The sequence below is a fragment of the Delphinapterus leucas genome, chromosome 4, assembly GCF_059928025.1.
Source record: "Delphinapterus leucas isolate spDelLeu-1000000601 "Yukka" chromosome 4, BTC_Dleu_Yukka2, whole genome shotgun sequence".
NCBI classification, from domain to species: Eukaryota; Metazoa; Chordata; class Mammalia; order Artiodactyla; family Monodontidae; genus Delphinapterus; species Delphinapterus leucas.
In genome coordinates, this window is record NC_143132.1 from 67,980,844 (window position 1) to 67,997,419 (window position 16,576).

A 16,576-nucleotide genomic window follows, 5' to 3' on the forward strand; every position below is an offset into this window, starting at 1 on the left:
ACAAAATCCTATGTAAGGGAGGATGGCTAACTTAAGCTTACTCCGTGGACCAGAGAGGGTTCCAGGTAAGACCTGGACTTCACTTCCTCTCAGTCCTTCCTTTCTTCCACGTGGTCAGAATCCACAGTATGAGAGCGAGCTAGGGTTCCTGCACTTGCCCTTCTCCCCTGTTCGCCTAAGACCATGAGACAAGATCTGATCAGCTTGATGACCATGTAACTGGTTACAATTGCTACAAGAATAAAACGTAGGAAGTTTACAGTTACGGTCCATGTGTATAAAATGTCTTTAAACTGTAGAGGAGAGAAAGAAGTTAGTTGCTTTTAAACACCTACCTGGTGACAGGCAGCCTTAAAACTTCTCCTGGAAGGATGGGACATTATAAAATGGCCCATCTTCGTAAATAAGTCTTTCCCTGTTAAGGAGCTTCATCAGAAAGATGCCCTGGGGGGCGTGAATACTGAGTGCCCAAGGTGAGCCAGCAGAGCAGCACTGGGTCACATCATCTCTTGTGTGAGCCTGCTTATCGTGTGAAGTCCATGCAGACCATTAGCATCCTGGGGCACATGAGGCCTTGAGGTTTAACCCACTTACCCCAGCTCACCTGTACCAAGGAGGAGCTAGGACTCAATTCAGACCTGCCTAGAAAAGCAGTTATCCATTCATTCTAGTTGTCTGTCTCTCTATCATATCCATCTGTCCAGTCTAGCTATCTATGTACCTATCTCATCTCAACATCTCCTCCCTGAAAAGCATTAGGTCACTTACGTTTGAATAATTAAAGTCCCCTAGGAGTTATTTGGCCAAGCAAACCAGGTTAAAAGACTCCAAAGAGTAGTTGTCCACTGGGAATTTACCAGATAATCTTACCTGCAATGTTCTCTATCCAATCCTTATCACAAACCTCGTTATGAGAAATGTTATTTTTGCAGGATAGCCAGAGAGAGTGGAGCTCAGGCTCTTAATACTCCAAGTTTGACTATTAGATCAAGTCAGAACATTAGAGACCCTGATAAGCCACTCTTTGACTTTACTAAATTATAAAACGTGACATCGTTAACATGACTGAAAGTTAATAAAAACTAAAGTATACTTTAAAGTTCTAAAGCTTCTTATTTTTTAATATTTATTTATTTGGCTGCGCCAGGTCTTAGTTGCGGCACATGGGATCTTCGTTGCAGCATGCGGGATCTATTTCCCAGACCAGGGATCGAACCCGGGCCCCCTGCACTGGGAGCAGAGTCGTAACCACTGGACCACAAGGGAAGTCCCTCAAGTTTCTGATTATTATAAATTAATTCTTAAAATATCCAAATCACTGCTTCATTCCTTTGAAATAGTGTGAAGGAATGTCAGATATTGTTTAAATAACTCCATGATATTATCAGATGTTGTATGGATTATATCTTACCATTCTGCCCCATAAAGCTTTATGCCCTATAAAAATATGTGCCTGGATTTGAAGCAATGTAGCTGAGAATGACCCTGTTTCTCATTAGTACTTTTGTTAGGATTTTGGAAAATTTTATTAATTTCTACAGAAAGTAGAAAAACAAATGAGTGGATACAAATTTTAAACCATAGTCTAAATATCAAAGAAATATAACTTGATTTTCTGTATTTCTATTCCTATTTTGAGCTCTCATCTCACAGAGAAACAGCTTTAACTCTTTGGGGGTTTCCCTTACTTCCTCTGGGTTGTGCTGTTGTTCCAGAACCTTACATGATGCCGAAGATGGGGGAATACGGGTCACAATCTGGTTCCAAGTCTCAGCAGAGATGTCCACCATTCCAATCAGCCTTCCCCTCTGCTCCCATCCCTCACTTGGGCACAGGGAGTTTTGCAAGGCTGCCTAGCATCCCACATGCCTGGATGCACCTTGAAGCTGCTTCCTTTTTAGGGTTTTGCTACCACCCTCCTTTGCTCCAGGCCCCCACGACCTCTATTCATTCATCACTTCCCTTCCCCTTAGCCAGGACAATATTTTCAAGTCTCACTTTGGTTTCAAACACCTTTTCTACCTCTCCCTATTCTAGAACGTAACCTCTTAGAAACAGAAGCCAGAAAGTCTAGCAGACTTCTGCTTTCTGACATGGAACATCCCTTCCTTAAGACAATGAGGACAGCATGACCACTAGCTTGAATGGGCAGGGGAGATGTATAAGAAGAGCAAAAATATAGATAAATATCTGAAATACTATCTGGCCATTCTTTTATTTTTCAGTATTTACATAGGCTCTTAGATGCCTTGCTTGCACAATTTTGTGTCTGTCATCAACCCACTTACTGAACTAAGTTGGCAAATTTAATTTCTACTTTTAACCCCATTTTTCTCAGTTGAATATTCTCTCTACTTTGTCCCTGTATTTCTGTAATACCAAGGATCCTGGGACTTGAAAATATAAACTAAACCTAACCCCCCAAATCAGGGCATCTGATCATCTTCACTAAAGAAATTGATATACTAACATCCTCTAATCAATAAACATATGTGGGCAGGAGATTATATTGAACAATGTTTATGCAGCATTATTTATATTGGCAAAAAATTGAAACAACCTAAATGCTCAATAACGGAGAATTGTTTAAATAGAGTAAGATCACATGATAAAATTCTAAGCAGCAATTAAATGTCAAGTTGTAGAAGAATATGTGATAATATAGGGAACTAGTCACAATAAAAATAATAAAGGCAATATGAACCGTACAGTCACAATTTTATGAAGGACATACTTCAATAGAGTCTATAGCAAAAGGTTGGAAAGTTAAAAAGGATCGCTGGACTTCCCTGGTGGCGCAGTGGTTGAGAGTCCGCCTGCCGATGCAAGGGACACGGGTTCGTGCCCCGGTCCAAGAAGATCCCACATGCCGCGGAGCGGCTAGGCCCGTGAGCTGTGGCCGCTGAGCCTGTGCGTCCGGAGCCTGTGCTCCACAATGGGCGAGGCCACAACAGTGAGAGGCCCGCATTCGGCAAAAAAAAAAAAAAAAAAAGGATCTCTGTGTGATGGGATTATTAATGATAATTATTTCCTTTCCATATTTTTAAATATTTCTACAATGCACATATGTTGTTTTCATAATCAGAGAAATAATGTTAATTTGAAAAACTAAGCATTTATTGAGCTTATGATTTGTGTACCACGTATATGCTATACCTCAATAAAAAGATTTTTAAAAATAAAAAAGAGCAGAGATCTTTAACAAGGAGAATAAGAAAGAAAAGAAACATCTCCTGAGATGATCTCAGCCCTGACTGGGCTTCCTTGTTCACCAAAGAAATCTTTTGTACTAATTAAATTTCTTGGCTATCCCATGGAAAATGTGCTCATTTTTTAAAATTCTCATATACTACTGTGCCTAAGAAAAGTATTTTGCAAACAATATGTATACTAATTACTGATCCAAAGAGGAGATTGTACTGCAGTCTCCCCACAGCTGACTGCAGAACCAGGAACTAATCAGAATATGTCATACAGGTTATGAATGTCCTGGATCACAGGTTAAATGAGTCATCAAGAACCTGGTGGGTAAATCTGGTCTGACTACTTGTCCTGGACTTCCTAGCTCCTGACTCCATCCTCAGAGCTCTGCTCTGGCTGTTTGACATCCCCACCCTCTTGCACAGGCTTGCAGAGCAGATGAGGCCAAACAATGATATTCAGAAGGAGGAATGGCGCTTGGCTGAGGCATGTCTAGTGCAGAATGATGGATATGAAGGACAAGAACCCGCTTGCCATTGCTGAATCTGGGCCTGACTTCACCTATAAGCACTTTATTATTTTTTTTCTTCTATCTGAATCAGTTAGCTCCATTTGGAGATATCAGGTGGTTTGTTTCAATCAACAATGTCATCCTCTAGTGTCTTCTGCTTGGTTTCAAGGTTATTGTGTAACCAGAATTGTAGAAGAGGGTTGATTTCTATGACTTGTGCTGGTTAATGTTCTTTTAACTGATCTCTGACACTGAATATTCAGAGAAAGCCTCAAAATTACATCCTGAGCCTCTAGGTCTAGGTGACTTTTAATTAACATTAGTTTAACTTGTAGGACTTTAACCATCCTCAATTCATTCATTCATTCAACTATTTATTGAATGCCTGGAATGTGTAAGACACTATGCTAGGCACTGGGGATGATGTAGGGAACAAAAGAGACATGGTCCCTGCCTGTGAAGCTATGGTTTAGATAGAAGTGCAGACCAAAAAACAAAAGCAAAATAAACAATTCAAAAAAAAAAAAAAGCAAAATAAACAATCTAAAAAAAGCAAAACAGGCAATTCCAATACACTGTGGTAAAAGCTCTGATAGAGAAATTACCATCACAAAGTGCCATAGGAGTACCTAGCAGAGGCATACAGCTGGCGGTGAGGGGAGGGGAAGTTGAGGGAGGGGGAGTTGGGGGAGATAGTGTCCCCAGGGCTCAGGTCTTGTGTTAGTTTGCTAGGGCTACCATACAAAGTACTACAGACCAGATGGCTTAAACAACAGAAATTTGTTTTCTCTCCTTGGCATCTAGATGTCCATCTTCTCCCTTTTCTTCACACGGTTTTCCCTCTATTTATTTGTGTCCTAATTTCCTCTTCTTATAAGGACACCAGCCATATTGGATTAAGGCCCACCCTAATGACCTCATTTTAACTTAATTACCTCTTTAAAGACCCTGTCTCCAAATACAGTTGCATTCTGAGGTACTGGGGGCTAGGACTTCACCACATGAATTTAGGGGGGGACACACTTCAGCCCATAACAGGCCTGAAGGATAAAGAAGTATCAGCCAGCCACATGGAAACACTGGGAGAGGTTTCCAGCATGAGTAGAGGCAGCAAGAAAGGCACTCTAGGAGAATTTAGCAGGAACCAAATCAGAAAGTGCTTGTGAGCCATGTTAAAGAGGGAGAATTGTATCCTAAGGACAATGGAACGCTATTGAAGGGTTTTAATTAAGGAAACAATATGATCAGATTTGCTGTTTCATATTTGGCTGTTGTGTGAAGAATGGATTAAAGAGGAGCATGGTTGGGACTTCCCTGGAGGTCCAGTGGTTAAGACTCCATGTTTCCAGTGTAGGGGGCATGGGTTCAATCCCTGGTCAGGGAACTAAGATCCCCCATGCTGAGCATGGCATGGCAGGAAAAAAAAAAAAGAAAAAAAAAAGAGGAGCATGGTTGAAGGGGGAGACCGGGGGGAGCTATTGCTGTTATTTCAGGGGAGATCCAATGGATCTATTTTTCTAGATTCTTTAGATTTTATCTTTGGATTAAACTAACTCAAGGGATTTTTACACTGATTATTTTTTCTTTTTTTTTGGCCTCGCCATGCAGCATGCAGGATTTTCCCCGACCAGGAATTGAACCCATGTCCTCTGCATTGGGAGCACATAGTCTTAACCACTGGACCACCAGGGAAGTCCAAAGTTGCTTTTTCTGCATTGCCCTTCCATCCGTATACAAGAAACAGAATTCGTAAGCCTTGTGGAGCTTGCAATTACCGTAAGGATGTGTTGAAGACAGCCCTCATTGCTTTATATAACTTCTCTTTCTAGGCCCATGGGAGAAAAGTCCATCAGGCCTTGCTATCAGGAAACAGATATGCTTATCATTAGAAACTCTTTTTTGTTGTTATTATTGGAGTATAACTGCTTTACAATGTTGTGTTAGTTTCTGCTGTACAATGAAGTGAATCAGCTATGTGTATACATATATCCCCTCCCTTTTGGACCTCCCTCCCCACCCCATCCCACCCATCTAGGTCACTACAGAGCACTGAGCTGAGCTCCCTGTGCTATACAGCAGGTTCCCACTAGCCATCTATTTTACACATGGTAGTGTATTTACGTCAAACCTAATCTCCCAGTTCATCCCATCCTCCCCTTCCCCCACTGTGTCCACACAACTGTTCTCTACATCTGTGTTTCTATTCCTGCCCTGCAAATAGATTCATCTGTACCATTTTTCTAGATTCCAAATATATGCGTTAATATACGACATTTGTTTTTCTCTTTCTGACTTACTTCATTCTGTATGACAAACTCTAGGTCCATCCACATCTCTACAAATGACCCAATTTCATTTCTTTTTATGGCTGAGTAATATTCCATTATATATATGTACCACATCTCCTTTATCCATTCATCTGTCAATGGGCGTTTAGATTGTTTCCATGTCCTGGCTATTGTAAATAGTGCTGCAATGAACATTGGGGTACATGTGTCTTTCTGAGTTATGGTTTTCTCAGCTTATTTTCTCATCTCCATGAATCATGTAAGTAATCCTGTTTCCTTCTTCACTTTGGCTCCAAGGACCTTAAAAGCCATATTTGTAGTTTGTCTCCAGCAACTAACCCTACCTTAGATATGCCAGCATTTAGTGTAATAACCTCACCTTGGCTTCATTTTTTTTTTCTTCTTACCCTTATTTTTCTTCCCTCCTCCATTCCCTATTTCTTTAATTACGTATGGTACATGTTTATCTTGTTGATGTGTTTTAAGCACCTGGGCAGGCAGATTGGAATCCTTTTTAGAATATTGCAGGGTGGAATAGATCATCAGTTCAAGATGGAAAATTGAAGGCTGTTGTATGAATGTTGATGAATGTTGTTTAAACCCAGATGTGTAAGGAATGATAACCAGGGCCAAACAAGGGTTCCCTTTGCAGTTTTGAAACCTGCTTCAGTTGTTCCACAGGTTTATCAGTTCTGACCTACTTCCTGGCTAGCCCTCAGTTGTTGCCCAAGACAGAGATCGCCAAGGCTCTGGCTACCCACAGTTTCCAGGGGTGTCCTGCTTTTCTTGCCATTAAGTTGTCAGTCTCTCTAGGGCCCAACCATTTTCTGTATGAAAATACAGAAAATATTTTTCAGCTTATCTGTAAAATGTAAGCCCAGCTTCTCTGTATGAAGAGAAGAAAGAAAGCAAAACAAGAAAAGAAGAAGAATGTGACCCTTATCATTCTTATATATGTGAAACTATGTTTTATCATGAGAGAGACACAAATAAGCAGACAGACACCCAAAGGTGTTACAGCCTGCCGGCAAAGTGATTGACTGGATTTCTCTCTCTTTGTGGTTTTTAAAATCATTTAAACTGGTAGTTAAGTCCAGTCCCAGTCCTATGATTAACAAGCACCGTGAACCCCAACTGATCTTCAGTTTCCTCAACTGAAAAATGGAGAACTTGACCAAAACATGTTCAGCAAATGACCTTCAAGGACTCCAGAGGTCTATGGTGGATGGTTGACCCCTTCTCCCGAAATGAAAGTGGTGAGACTTATGAATTTTCTCACACATTTGCTGGGCAGATGCTGTGTTTGATAACCTCGGAAATACAACGGGTAGCAGCCAAGACAACAGGGTCTGCCACGGAAGAGATTACAATCAGATTGTGGAGAAAATAAACAAAACAGAAGTGTAATACCTGCGAGAACAGGAATATATAGTGCAAACCAAAAGCTAAGGGGAAACAGAAAGCTCTGGGTGGTGTGGTTTTTGAAAGCAGTACTGAACATAAACTGATGGAGAAGAGGGAGGATAACATCCATATGAAGGGGCATTGTATGAGCAAGAACGTGGAGGCAAAGATGAGAATGAGGAAGGGCGTGAGAGACACTAGGACTCACCTGGAGGGGAGTTCCGAGGGAGGAGGCTGGCTCAAGAAGGATCTTGAGTACTTGAGTGTGATTCTTAAGAATTGAGGGTGGATTTGATCGATGACAGGAAATTCCCAGGTTATGGAGCAACATTTTTGATGGTGAATGAGAAAGAGTTTGATTTTCAGGAGGGACTAGAAGGGCGAGACCCAGCTAGGAAGCGTCAGCAATAATCCAGTAAGGGGAGGAGGACAGTTTTGATGGACTGATACCTGTGAAATCAAGGAAGGGTGAATTTGAGAGACCTCGTAAAGTCATAAACCGCCAGTGTATTTCAGTAATTCCTGGCAATATTGCCCCTGGGTTTCTGTGCAATTGAGCCTTTAAGTTAGCTTCCCAGGATCTCAATAATATGATGCCCAGACCTCATTTATTCAGTTTAATGCTAGGTTTGGGTTGCTAATGCTCCATTTCAGTCTTTAGAAAGCCCTCTATAAGAATACAGTATTTCGGGGCTTCCCTGGTGGCACAGTGGTTGAGAGTCCGCCTGCCGATGCAGGGGACGCGGGTTCGTGCCCCGGTCCGGGAAGATCCCACATGCCACGGAGCGGCTGGGCCCGTGAGCCATGGCCGCTGAGCCTGCGCGTCCGGAGCCTGTGCTCTGCAACGGGAGAGGCAATAGCAGTGAGAGGCCCGTGTACCGCAAAAAAAAAGAATACAGTATTTCTAAATATCAATGGATGTAAAATAAGAGATGGTTTAATGTTTAACTCTGTCTTACCTTCTTTCCCAGGGTGGCTGAGTCAGTGCAGGGGAAAGGGAACACTAGAAAGGTTAAAATGGAAATGACACAGTAGGCAAAGGGATTCCACAGATTGCAGAGAAATATTGATCAGTTTGAGTTTTGATTAACAATGTGGTGAGGGTATGATCATCTTCTGTCCTCTGCTGATTAAATAGCTCCACCTGGGACTTCCCTGGTTGCGCAGTGGTTAAGAATCCGCTTGCCAGTGCAGGGGACATGGGTTTGAGCCCTGGTCCTGGAAGATCCCACATGCCGCGGAGCAACTAAGCCCGTGAGCCACAGCTACTGAGCCTTCACTCTAGAGCCCGCGAGCCACAACTACTGAGGCCACGTGCCACAACTACTGAAGCCCGGGCACCTAGAGCCCGTGCTCCGCAACAAGAGAAGCCACCACAATGAGAAGCCCGCGCACCTCAACGAAGAGTAGCCCCTGCTCACTGCAACTAGAGAAAGCTCGCGTGCAGCAATGAAGACCCAACACAGCCAAAAATAAATTAACCTGCCTGGTCACAGAATCCTCAGCTAGGATTGGGGCCATGGCCATTGGACTAGGACAAGCGCTTTTAAGGACTGGCTCATTACATGACCCCAGCTGAATGTGCTACAATGTGAAACCCAGAATCGACTTGCCTTTAACTTGATATGAACGACACATTACCAACATCCGCTTTAGCTCTTTCCTTGAGCTGTGTTCATTTGTTTTCTCTTTGTAAAAATGGCTTCCAAGTAGCAATGGACTGGTCTTCCAGATTTCCTCCTTTTCACTGCCCTACTACATCTGTAAGCTTAGGACACCAACATTGTTATTTGCTAGGTCTCTAAATTTAATGCACACAAGACTTGCGTGGGGAGCTTTTTTAAAATGCAGATTCGAAGCCTCACCCTAGAGACTGTAATTTAATAAGTGTGGGATGGGGCTCAGAATCTGCATTGAACAAGCATCCCAGGGGATTCTGGTGTAATTGGCCCCCAGATCATATGTTGGAAAGCACTACTAAGTTGAACCGGCAGCACAATTAGCCCATGCCAAGCCAAACATAAATTAACATATAACAAGAAAGCTTTGAGAGCACAGCCTTAAGTTTATGTATGAGTCCATTTTTCCCAGGGTGTAAGCTGACACGAAGCCATGCTGGGAGATACCTATGATCCTACAGTATGCAGCAGGACAGAATTTTCTCCCTAGGGAGAGGCGTAGTAACATTGATTGCATAATACTACTCCACCCTGGCATTTATCAGTCATAAAAATTGACTGAGCCAACTCCAATTCTGCCAGGTCACTTGATGAGTATCCAGGGTGTGTAAACCCCTATAATTCCCTTCCCTGTCCCCTCAAAGGGCAATAACGCAATGTAACTCAGAAACTAAGCTACTGGGCAAAGGTCATACAAGCTTTTCTACATTGTTCTGAGAGTTCCCAAAAGCCATTGGGTTTGCTGAAATCACAGTTCCTTTGTCCTGCAGAGAAGGAGAAGGTGATGGATGCTACACTCCCTTTTGAAGTGAGAAAAGCTGCAGGTTGCTGAAAAATTTATTCTTAAATTCTAATTCATATGATCCAGCAGTTCCACTTCCGGGTTTTTCTGAAGAAAACAAAATCACTATCTTGAAAAGATATCTGCACCCCCATGTTTATTACAGCATTATGTATGTATAAAGCATATATATATATATATGCATGTATGCGTGTGTGTGTGTGTGTGTGTGTGTGTGTGTGTTATTCAGCCATTTAAAAAAGAAGGAAAACCTGCTATTTGAGACAAGGTGGATGGGCCTCAAGGGCATTATGCTAGGTGAAATAAGTCAGGCAAACAAAAGCAAGCACTGTATGGCCTCACTTATATATGCTAGCTAAAAAAACAAAAAAAAAGAACAAAATTTAAAAAAAAACAAACTCATAGAAACAGAGAGTCAATGAGTAAATCAGCCATTTCCAGGGGCAAGCATGCGTGAAATGGATGAAGGTGGTCAAAGGGTACAAACTTCCAATTATAAGATGAATAAGTTCTGGGGGTGTAATGTACAGCACGGTGATTATAGTTAACAATACTGTAATTGTATACTTGAAAGTTGTTAAGAGAATACATATTAAATGTTCTCAGCACACACACAACAAGGCAACTATGTCAAGTGATGGTTGTGTTAACAAACCTTATTGTATGGTAATCATTTCACAATATGTACATACATCAAATCATCACCTTGTATACCTTAAATTTACCCAGTGTTATATGCCAATAATTTCTCAATAAAGCTGGGAGAAAAAGACAAGAGATAACAAATACTGGGGAGAATGTGGAGAAAAGGGAGCCCTTGTACACTGCTGGTGGGAATGTAAACTGGTATAAACACTATGGAAAGCAGTATGGAGGTTCCTCAAAAAGTTAAAAATAGGGCTTCCCTGGTGGTGCAGTGGTTGAGAATCTGCCTGCTAATGCAGGGGACACCGGTTCAAGCCCTGGTCTGGGAAGATCCCACATGCCGCGGAGCAACTAGGCCCGTGAGCCACAACTAATAAGCCTGCACGTCTGGAGCCTGTGCTCCACAACAAGAGAGGCCGCGACAGTGAGAAGCCCACGCACCGCGATGAAGAGTGGCCCCCACTCGCCGCAACTAGAGAAAGACCTCACACAGAAATGAAGACCCAACACAGCCAAAAATAAATAAATTAATTAATTAATTTTTAAAAAAAGTAACAAATGTTCAAGTACAATTGGTGTCTTTAAAAAAAATAAAGTGACCATATGATCCAGCGATCCCACTTCTGGGTATATAGCCAAAGGAAATGAAATCACTATCTTGAAGAATACTCCCATATTTATTGCAGTATTATTCACAGCATTCAAGGTATGGAAACAACCTAAGTGTTCATCAACAAATGAACAGATAAAGAAAATGTGAGATAGATGATATATTGAATAGATAAAGATATATGGAACATTATCTGGTCTTTAAAAAGAAGGAAATTCTGCCATTTGTAACAACATGGATGAACGTAGAAGGCATTTTACTAAATGAAATAAGCCAGACATGGTATCTGGCTTATTACTGGGTAAATACTACATGGTATCACTTATATGTGGAATCTAAGGGGAAAAAAAGCAATTGAACTCATAGTAACAGAGAGTGGAATGGTGGTTTCTAGAAGCTGGGGATGGGAGAAATAAGGAGAGGCTGGTAAAAGGGTACAGACTGTCAGTTATGAGATGATTAGGTATGAAGATCTAATGAGAAATATGGTGACTATTGTTGATAATTCTGTATTGAATAATTGAATTTTTTAAGAGAGTAGACTGAAGTTTTTCACTACCCCCACCCAAAAAAGGTAAATATTTGAGGTGATGGAGGTGTTAATTAACTCAACGCTGGAATCCTTTCACAATGTACATATATATCAAATCATCACAATGTACACTTTAAATACCTTACAATTTTATTCACTAGTTATACCTCAAGAAAGCGATGAAAAAAATATTAAAGAAGATTTAATACAGACACCAATCACTAAATTGTATATTTAAACAGAGTTTAAAATCTAGTGAAAATTTAAGAAAATGTAAACACATGGGGACAACTAGATACTTTTTTTCGAAGTTTGCAGCTCTTCTCTAGAATTGTTCAATCCAACATGTTTTTCCCATATTATAAAGCTACGTCCTCTCTTGTGAGCAACTTCTGCCAACTTTAGATTGTTGGAATGAATAAAGGTGGGTCCCTGGAGAAGGATGGAGGTAGAAGAGGCATTTGTGGTTTAGCAAAGTCAGAACAAGTTTTTGAATCAAGGAAACACTGCTTTACCTGTACAAAGGGGAGGTGATCACCTAACTGGTGTGATTAATAGATTAATAGGCTATAAATACTTCCCAAAATGTATTTGCTCATCTCACATATAAAATTTCACCATCGTATTTCTTCATCTCAAAGCACTTACTCCAGCCAGAATGTCAACATCCATGAAAGGTTTTTGTTAGTCATTTGTACCTTTTTGTGACAGGTTTGCAGATTCTTTCCTAAGAGTAAATTTTAATAGATGGGACAGGGAAAGTAGGTGAGTATAGTAACAGCAAAGGGGATTGGGGAAAGGATGAAAATCTGAGAGCCTCGGTCACAGCCTAGGTCACTCCCTAAATTCACATAACCTGGTTACAAACCTGGCATTTAATTAATGCCTTTACCAACAGAAGAACTATATGCATTATAGGAATATAGTTCTTAGGGACAGGGTTGGACAAACTTAACAAACGTGCACCATTTCCTTCCACGTGCCTTACTCTATAGATCTAGATTTCCTTGGAAAGATACCTGAAATTTGCTGTCTTTTCCCCTTTCTCTCTCTCTCTTTTTTAAAAATTTTATTTATGTATCTATTTATTATTTTTGGCTGCGTTGGGTCTTCGTTGCTGCGCGCAGGCTTTCTCTAGCTGCAGCGAACAGGGGCCACTCTTCGTTGCGGTGCACGGGCTTCCTATTGTGGTGGCTTCTCTTGCTGCGGAGCACAGGCTCTAGGCGCCTGGGATTCAGTAGTTGTGGCATACGGGCCCTAGACCGCACGAGCTTCAATAGTTGTGGCGCACGGGCTGAGTAGTTGTGGTGCATGGGCTTAGTTGCTCCGCGGCATGTGGGATCTTCCCGGACGAGGAATTGAACCAGTGTCCCCTGCATTGGCAGGCAGATTCTTAACCACTGCACCACCAGGGAAGTCCCTTTTCCCCTTTCTCTTGACTTATCAGGACCGGATGGGAAAGAGACACTTAATAGTAAGTGTATAGATCTACACTTATATAGTCAATTTATTTTCAACAACTGCATTGATTAAATTCAGTGGTGAAAGAAGGCTTTTTGTTTTGTTTTGTTTTTTCCAGTAAGTAGTATGGAGCAACTAGCAGTCTAGCAGAAATTTCCAGAACAGAAGAAAAAAAAAAAAGTAGGGAGCATGGGGCAAGACTAAAATAGGCACTTCATGAAAGAAAACATCCAAATAATCAATAAGCACATGAAAAGTTCCCAAAAATTGTTACTCATTAGGGAAATGCAAATTAAACCACAGTGAGATACACTATATAACCACAAGAATGGCTAAAATTTAAAAGACTGACAAAACCAAGTGTGAAAGTGGATGGAGCATTTAGAACTCTCATGAACTGTCAACGGAGTTTAAATGGTACAACCACACTGAAAATTATTTGGAAGTTTTTAATAAAGTTAAACATACACTTTCCCTATATCCCAGGATTTCCACTCCTAGGTATATACCCAAGAGAAATGACTTGTTCACAGCAGATTTATTCAAAATAGGCAAAAACTAGAAACAACCCAAATGCCCATCAGCAGGAGACTGGATAAACAAATGTGGTACATTCTTACAATGGAATAGTGCACCACAATAAAAAAAGAAAACAAAAAAAGAACAAACTATTGATAAAAGCGACAACATGGGTGAATCTCAAAAACATCAGAAAAGAAGCCAAACACAAAAGAACATCTATTATATGATTCCACTTATATGAAGCTTAAAATGGGCAAAACTGGTGGTTGAGCGAACGGTAGCGGCTGGGAAAAGGCATGAGGAAAATTGGGGGGATGATGGAAATAGGATATAATTTACTATATGGGTGTATACAACTGCAAACATGTAGGCATGTATTACTGGGCTGTGCACTTGAAATGTGTGCATTTTGCCACACATAAATTATGCTTCAATTTTTTAAATGGGGGAAAGAAATTCCACCTGGAACCTCAAAGTACGTGTAGCCTAGATGGGAATTGGGAGCCCCCGTGAAAAGAGATCTAGGTAGGGTTACCACGCCCCTACTCTGGAGCTGGGGGAAACCCTATGACTCCCCAAGAGTTTACTGAGCCCTAAGGTCTCCCGATTCTCTTCTGTTCACTCTGCTTTCCTCCACAGCAATACAGGCATGAAACTGAGACAGCACACTCCCCCTCAAAAAAAATCGTCTCATGCCAAGCATTTTGCAAGTTTAGTCACCTTTCTGCCGGCTTGAAGTCACAGGGCGGGGTCTCATCATGGAGCACAGGCTGGCCCCCTGCCACCTGGCGGGCTGAACTGTTCCCCCTCCTTCTGAAGGCAGAACAAAAATTGCTTTTCTCAAGCCAGGAAGCCAGCCAACACCCAGGCCACAGGGTCTCAGCTTCCTCCCTAAATGGGGCTGAAGAAGAAAATTCTTTTGTAAGAATAGAGCACTCCTTCTAAAAGGAATTCTGGAAAATACAGAATTCTCCTCTCTCCTCTGTGCGTAGCCATGCCACTCTGGTTGAAGCAAAGAGCAGAGGCAAAGCCTCTAGGGGAAGCTAACTGCTATTTCTCCTTCCATGCTTCCCCTTCCCCTTCACTTCCAGGCGCTAGGAGAGCTCTGAGAAAACTTTAGAGTCCCTTGAGGACAATTTGAAAAACACTGCACTAAACTTTAGGAAAGGAAAGAACTGTGACAAAAAATGCAGTTTAAAAAAGAGGGCATTAGCCATGTGTCTAAAGAGCTGGAGTAGGGAGTGGCTGGAGGTGAGATTCTAGTTACACGAGTGTTGGCACCGGGTGCTTTGGGATCTGCTATGGTCACAGGCAGCCACCCTCTAACTGCCTCAACAGTCCATGTGCATTTCTAACATGCAAACATCCACTGGAAGAGGCCACTGGCCCATGAACTCCCCTTTCCCTCCACTGAGGCCTCCTCACCTTCTTCCTTCCTCTTCCTCTCACTGTCACAGCCCCTCCTGCAGGCCTGGCCCTGCTTAGATGTTAGTGACAGGACTGATGTGGGCTCCCTCAGTCCCAGCATCTTCCAACCCCTCCTCAGAGGCTGGCTCTATTATTTTAGAGATTTTCTATTTCTTCATGATTTACTCTTAGAAGACTGTATGATTCTAAGAATTTGTCCATTTCTTCTAGGTTGTCCAATTTGTTGCCATATGGCTGTTCATAATATTTTCTTATAATCCTTTGTATTTCTGTGGCAGCCATTGTAATTTATCCGCTTTCATTTCTGATATTATTTACCTGAGCCTTTTCTCCTTTTTTTTTTTTTAGTGAGTCTAGTTAAAGGTTTGTCAATCTTGTTTATTTTTTCAGAGAACGAGCTCTTAGTTTCATTGATCTTCTCTGTTGTCTTTTTAGTCTCTACTTCATTTATTTCCACTCTGATCTTTATTATTTCCTTGTCCTGACTTTGGGCTTCATTTGTTCTTTTTCTAGTTACTTTAGGTGTAAGGTTAGATTGTTCAGTGAGATTTTTCTTGTTTCTTGAGATAGGCCTTTATTGCTATAAACTTCCCTCTTAGTACCGCTTTTGCTACATCCCATAGATTTTGGTTTTCATTTGTCTTCAGGTATTTTTTTATTTCTCCTTTGATTTCTTCATTGACCCAATAGTTGTGGTTTTTTCCAGCTTTTTTCTTGTAGTTGATTTCTAGTTTCATACTGTTGTGGTCAAAAAGATGCTTGATATGATTTTAATCTTCTTAAATATGTTGAGATTTGTTTTGTGTCCCGATATACAGTCTATCCTTCAGAATGTTCCGTATGCCCTTGAGAAGAATTTGTATTCTGCTGCATTTGGATAGAATGTTATGTAAAAATCTATTAAGTCCTTCTGGTCTAATGTTTCATTTCAGGTCACTGTTTCTTTTTTGACTTTCTGTCTGGATGACTTATCCATTGATGTAAGTGATGTGTTAAAGTCCCTACTATTATTGTTCTGCTGTCAATTTTTCCCATTAAGTCTGTTAATTTATATATTTTGTGCTCCTATGTTCAGTGTATGTGTATTAATAACTGTTATGTCTTCTTGATGAATTGTCCCCTTTATCATTATATAAGGTCCATCTTTGTCTCCTGCTACATTTTTTAGCTTGAAGTCTATTTTATCTGATGAGATATGGCTACAACTGTTTTCTTTTGGCTTCCAGTTGCTTGGAGTATCATCTTCTACCCCTTCGTTTTGAGCCTATGTTTGTTTTTAGAGCTGAGATGATTCTCCTGGAGGCAACATATAGTTGGGTCTTGTTTTTTTAATCCACACAGCCACTCTGTCTCTTTTGGTTGTTGAATACAATCCATTTATATTTAGGATGTTTATTGATAAATGAGGACTTAGTACTGCCATTTTATCTTTTGTTCTCTGGTTGTTCTATATCTCCATTATTTCTTTTTCCTTATGTTTCTGTCTGCCACTT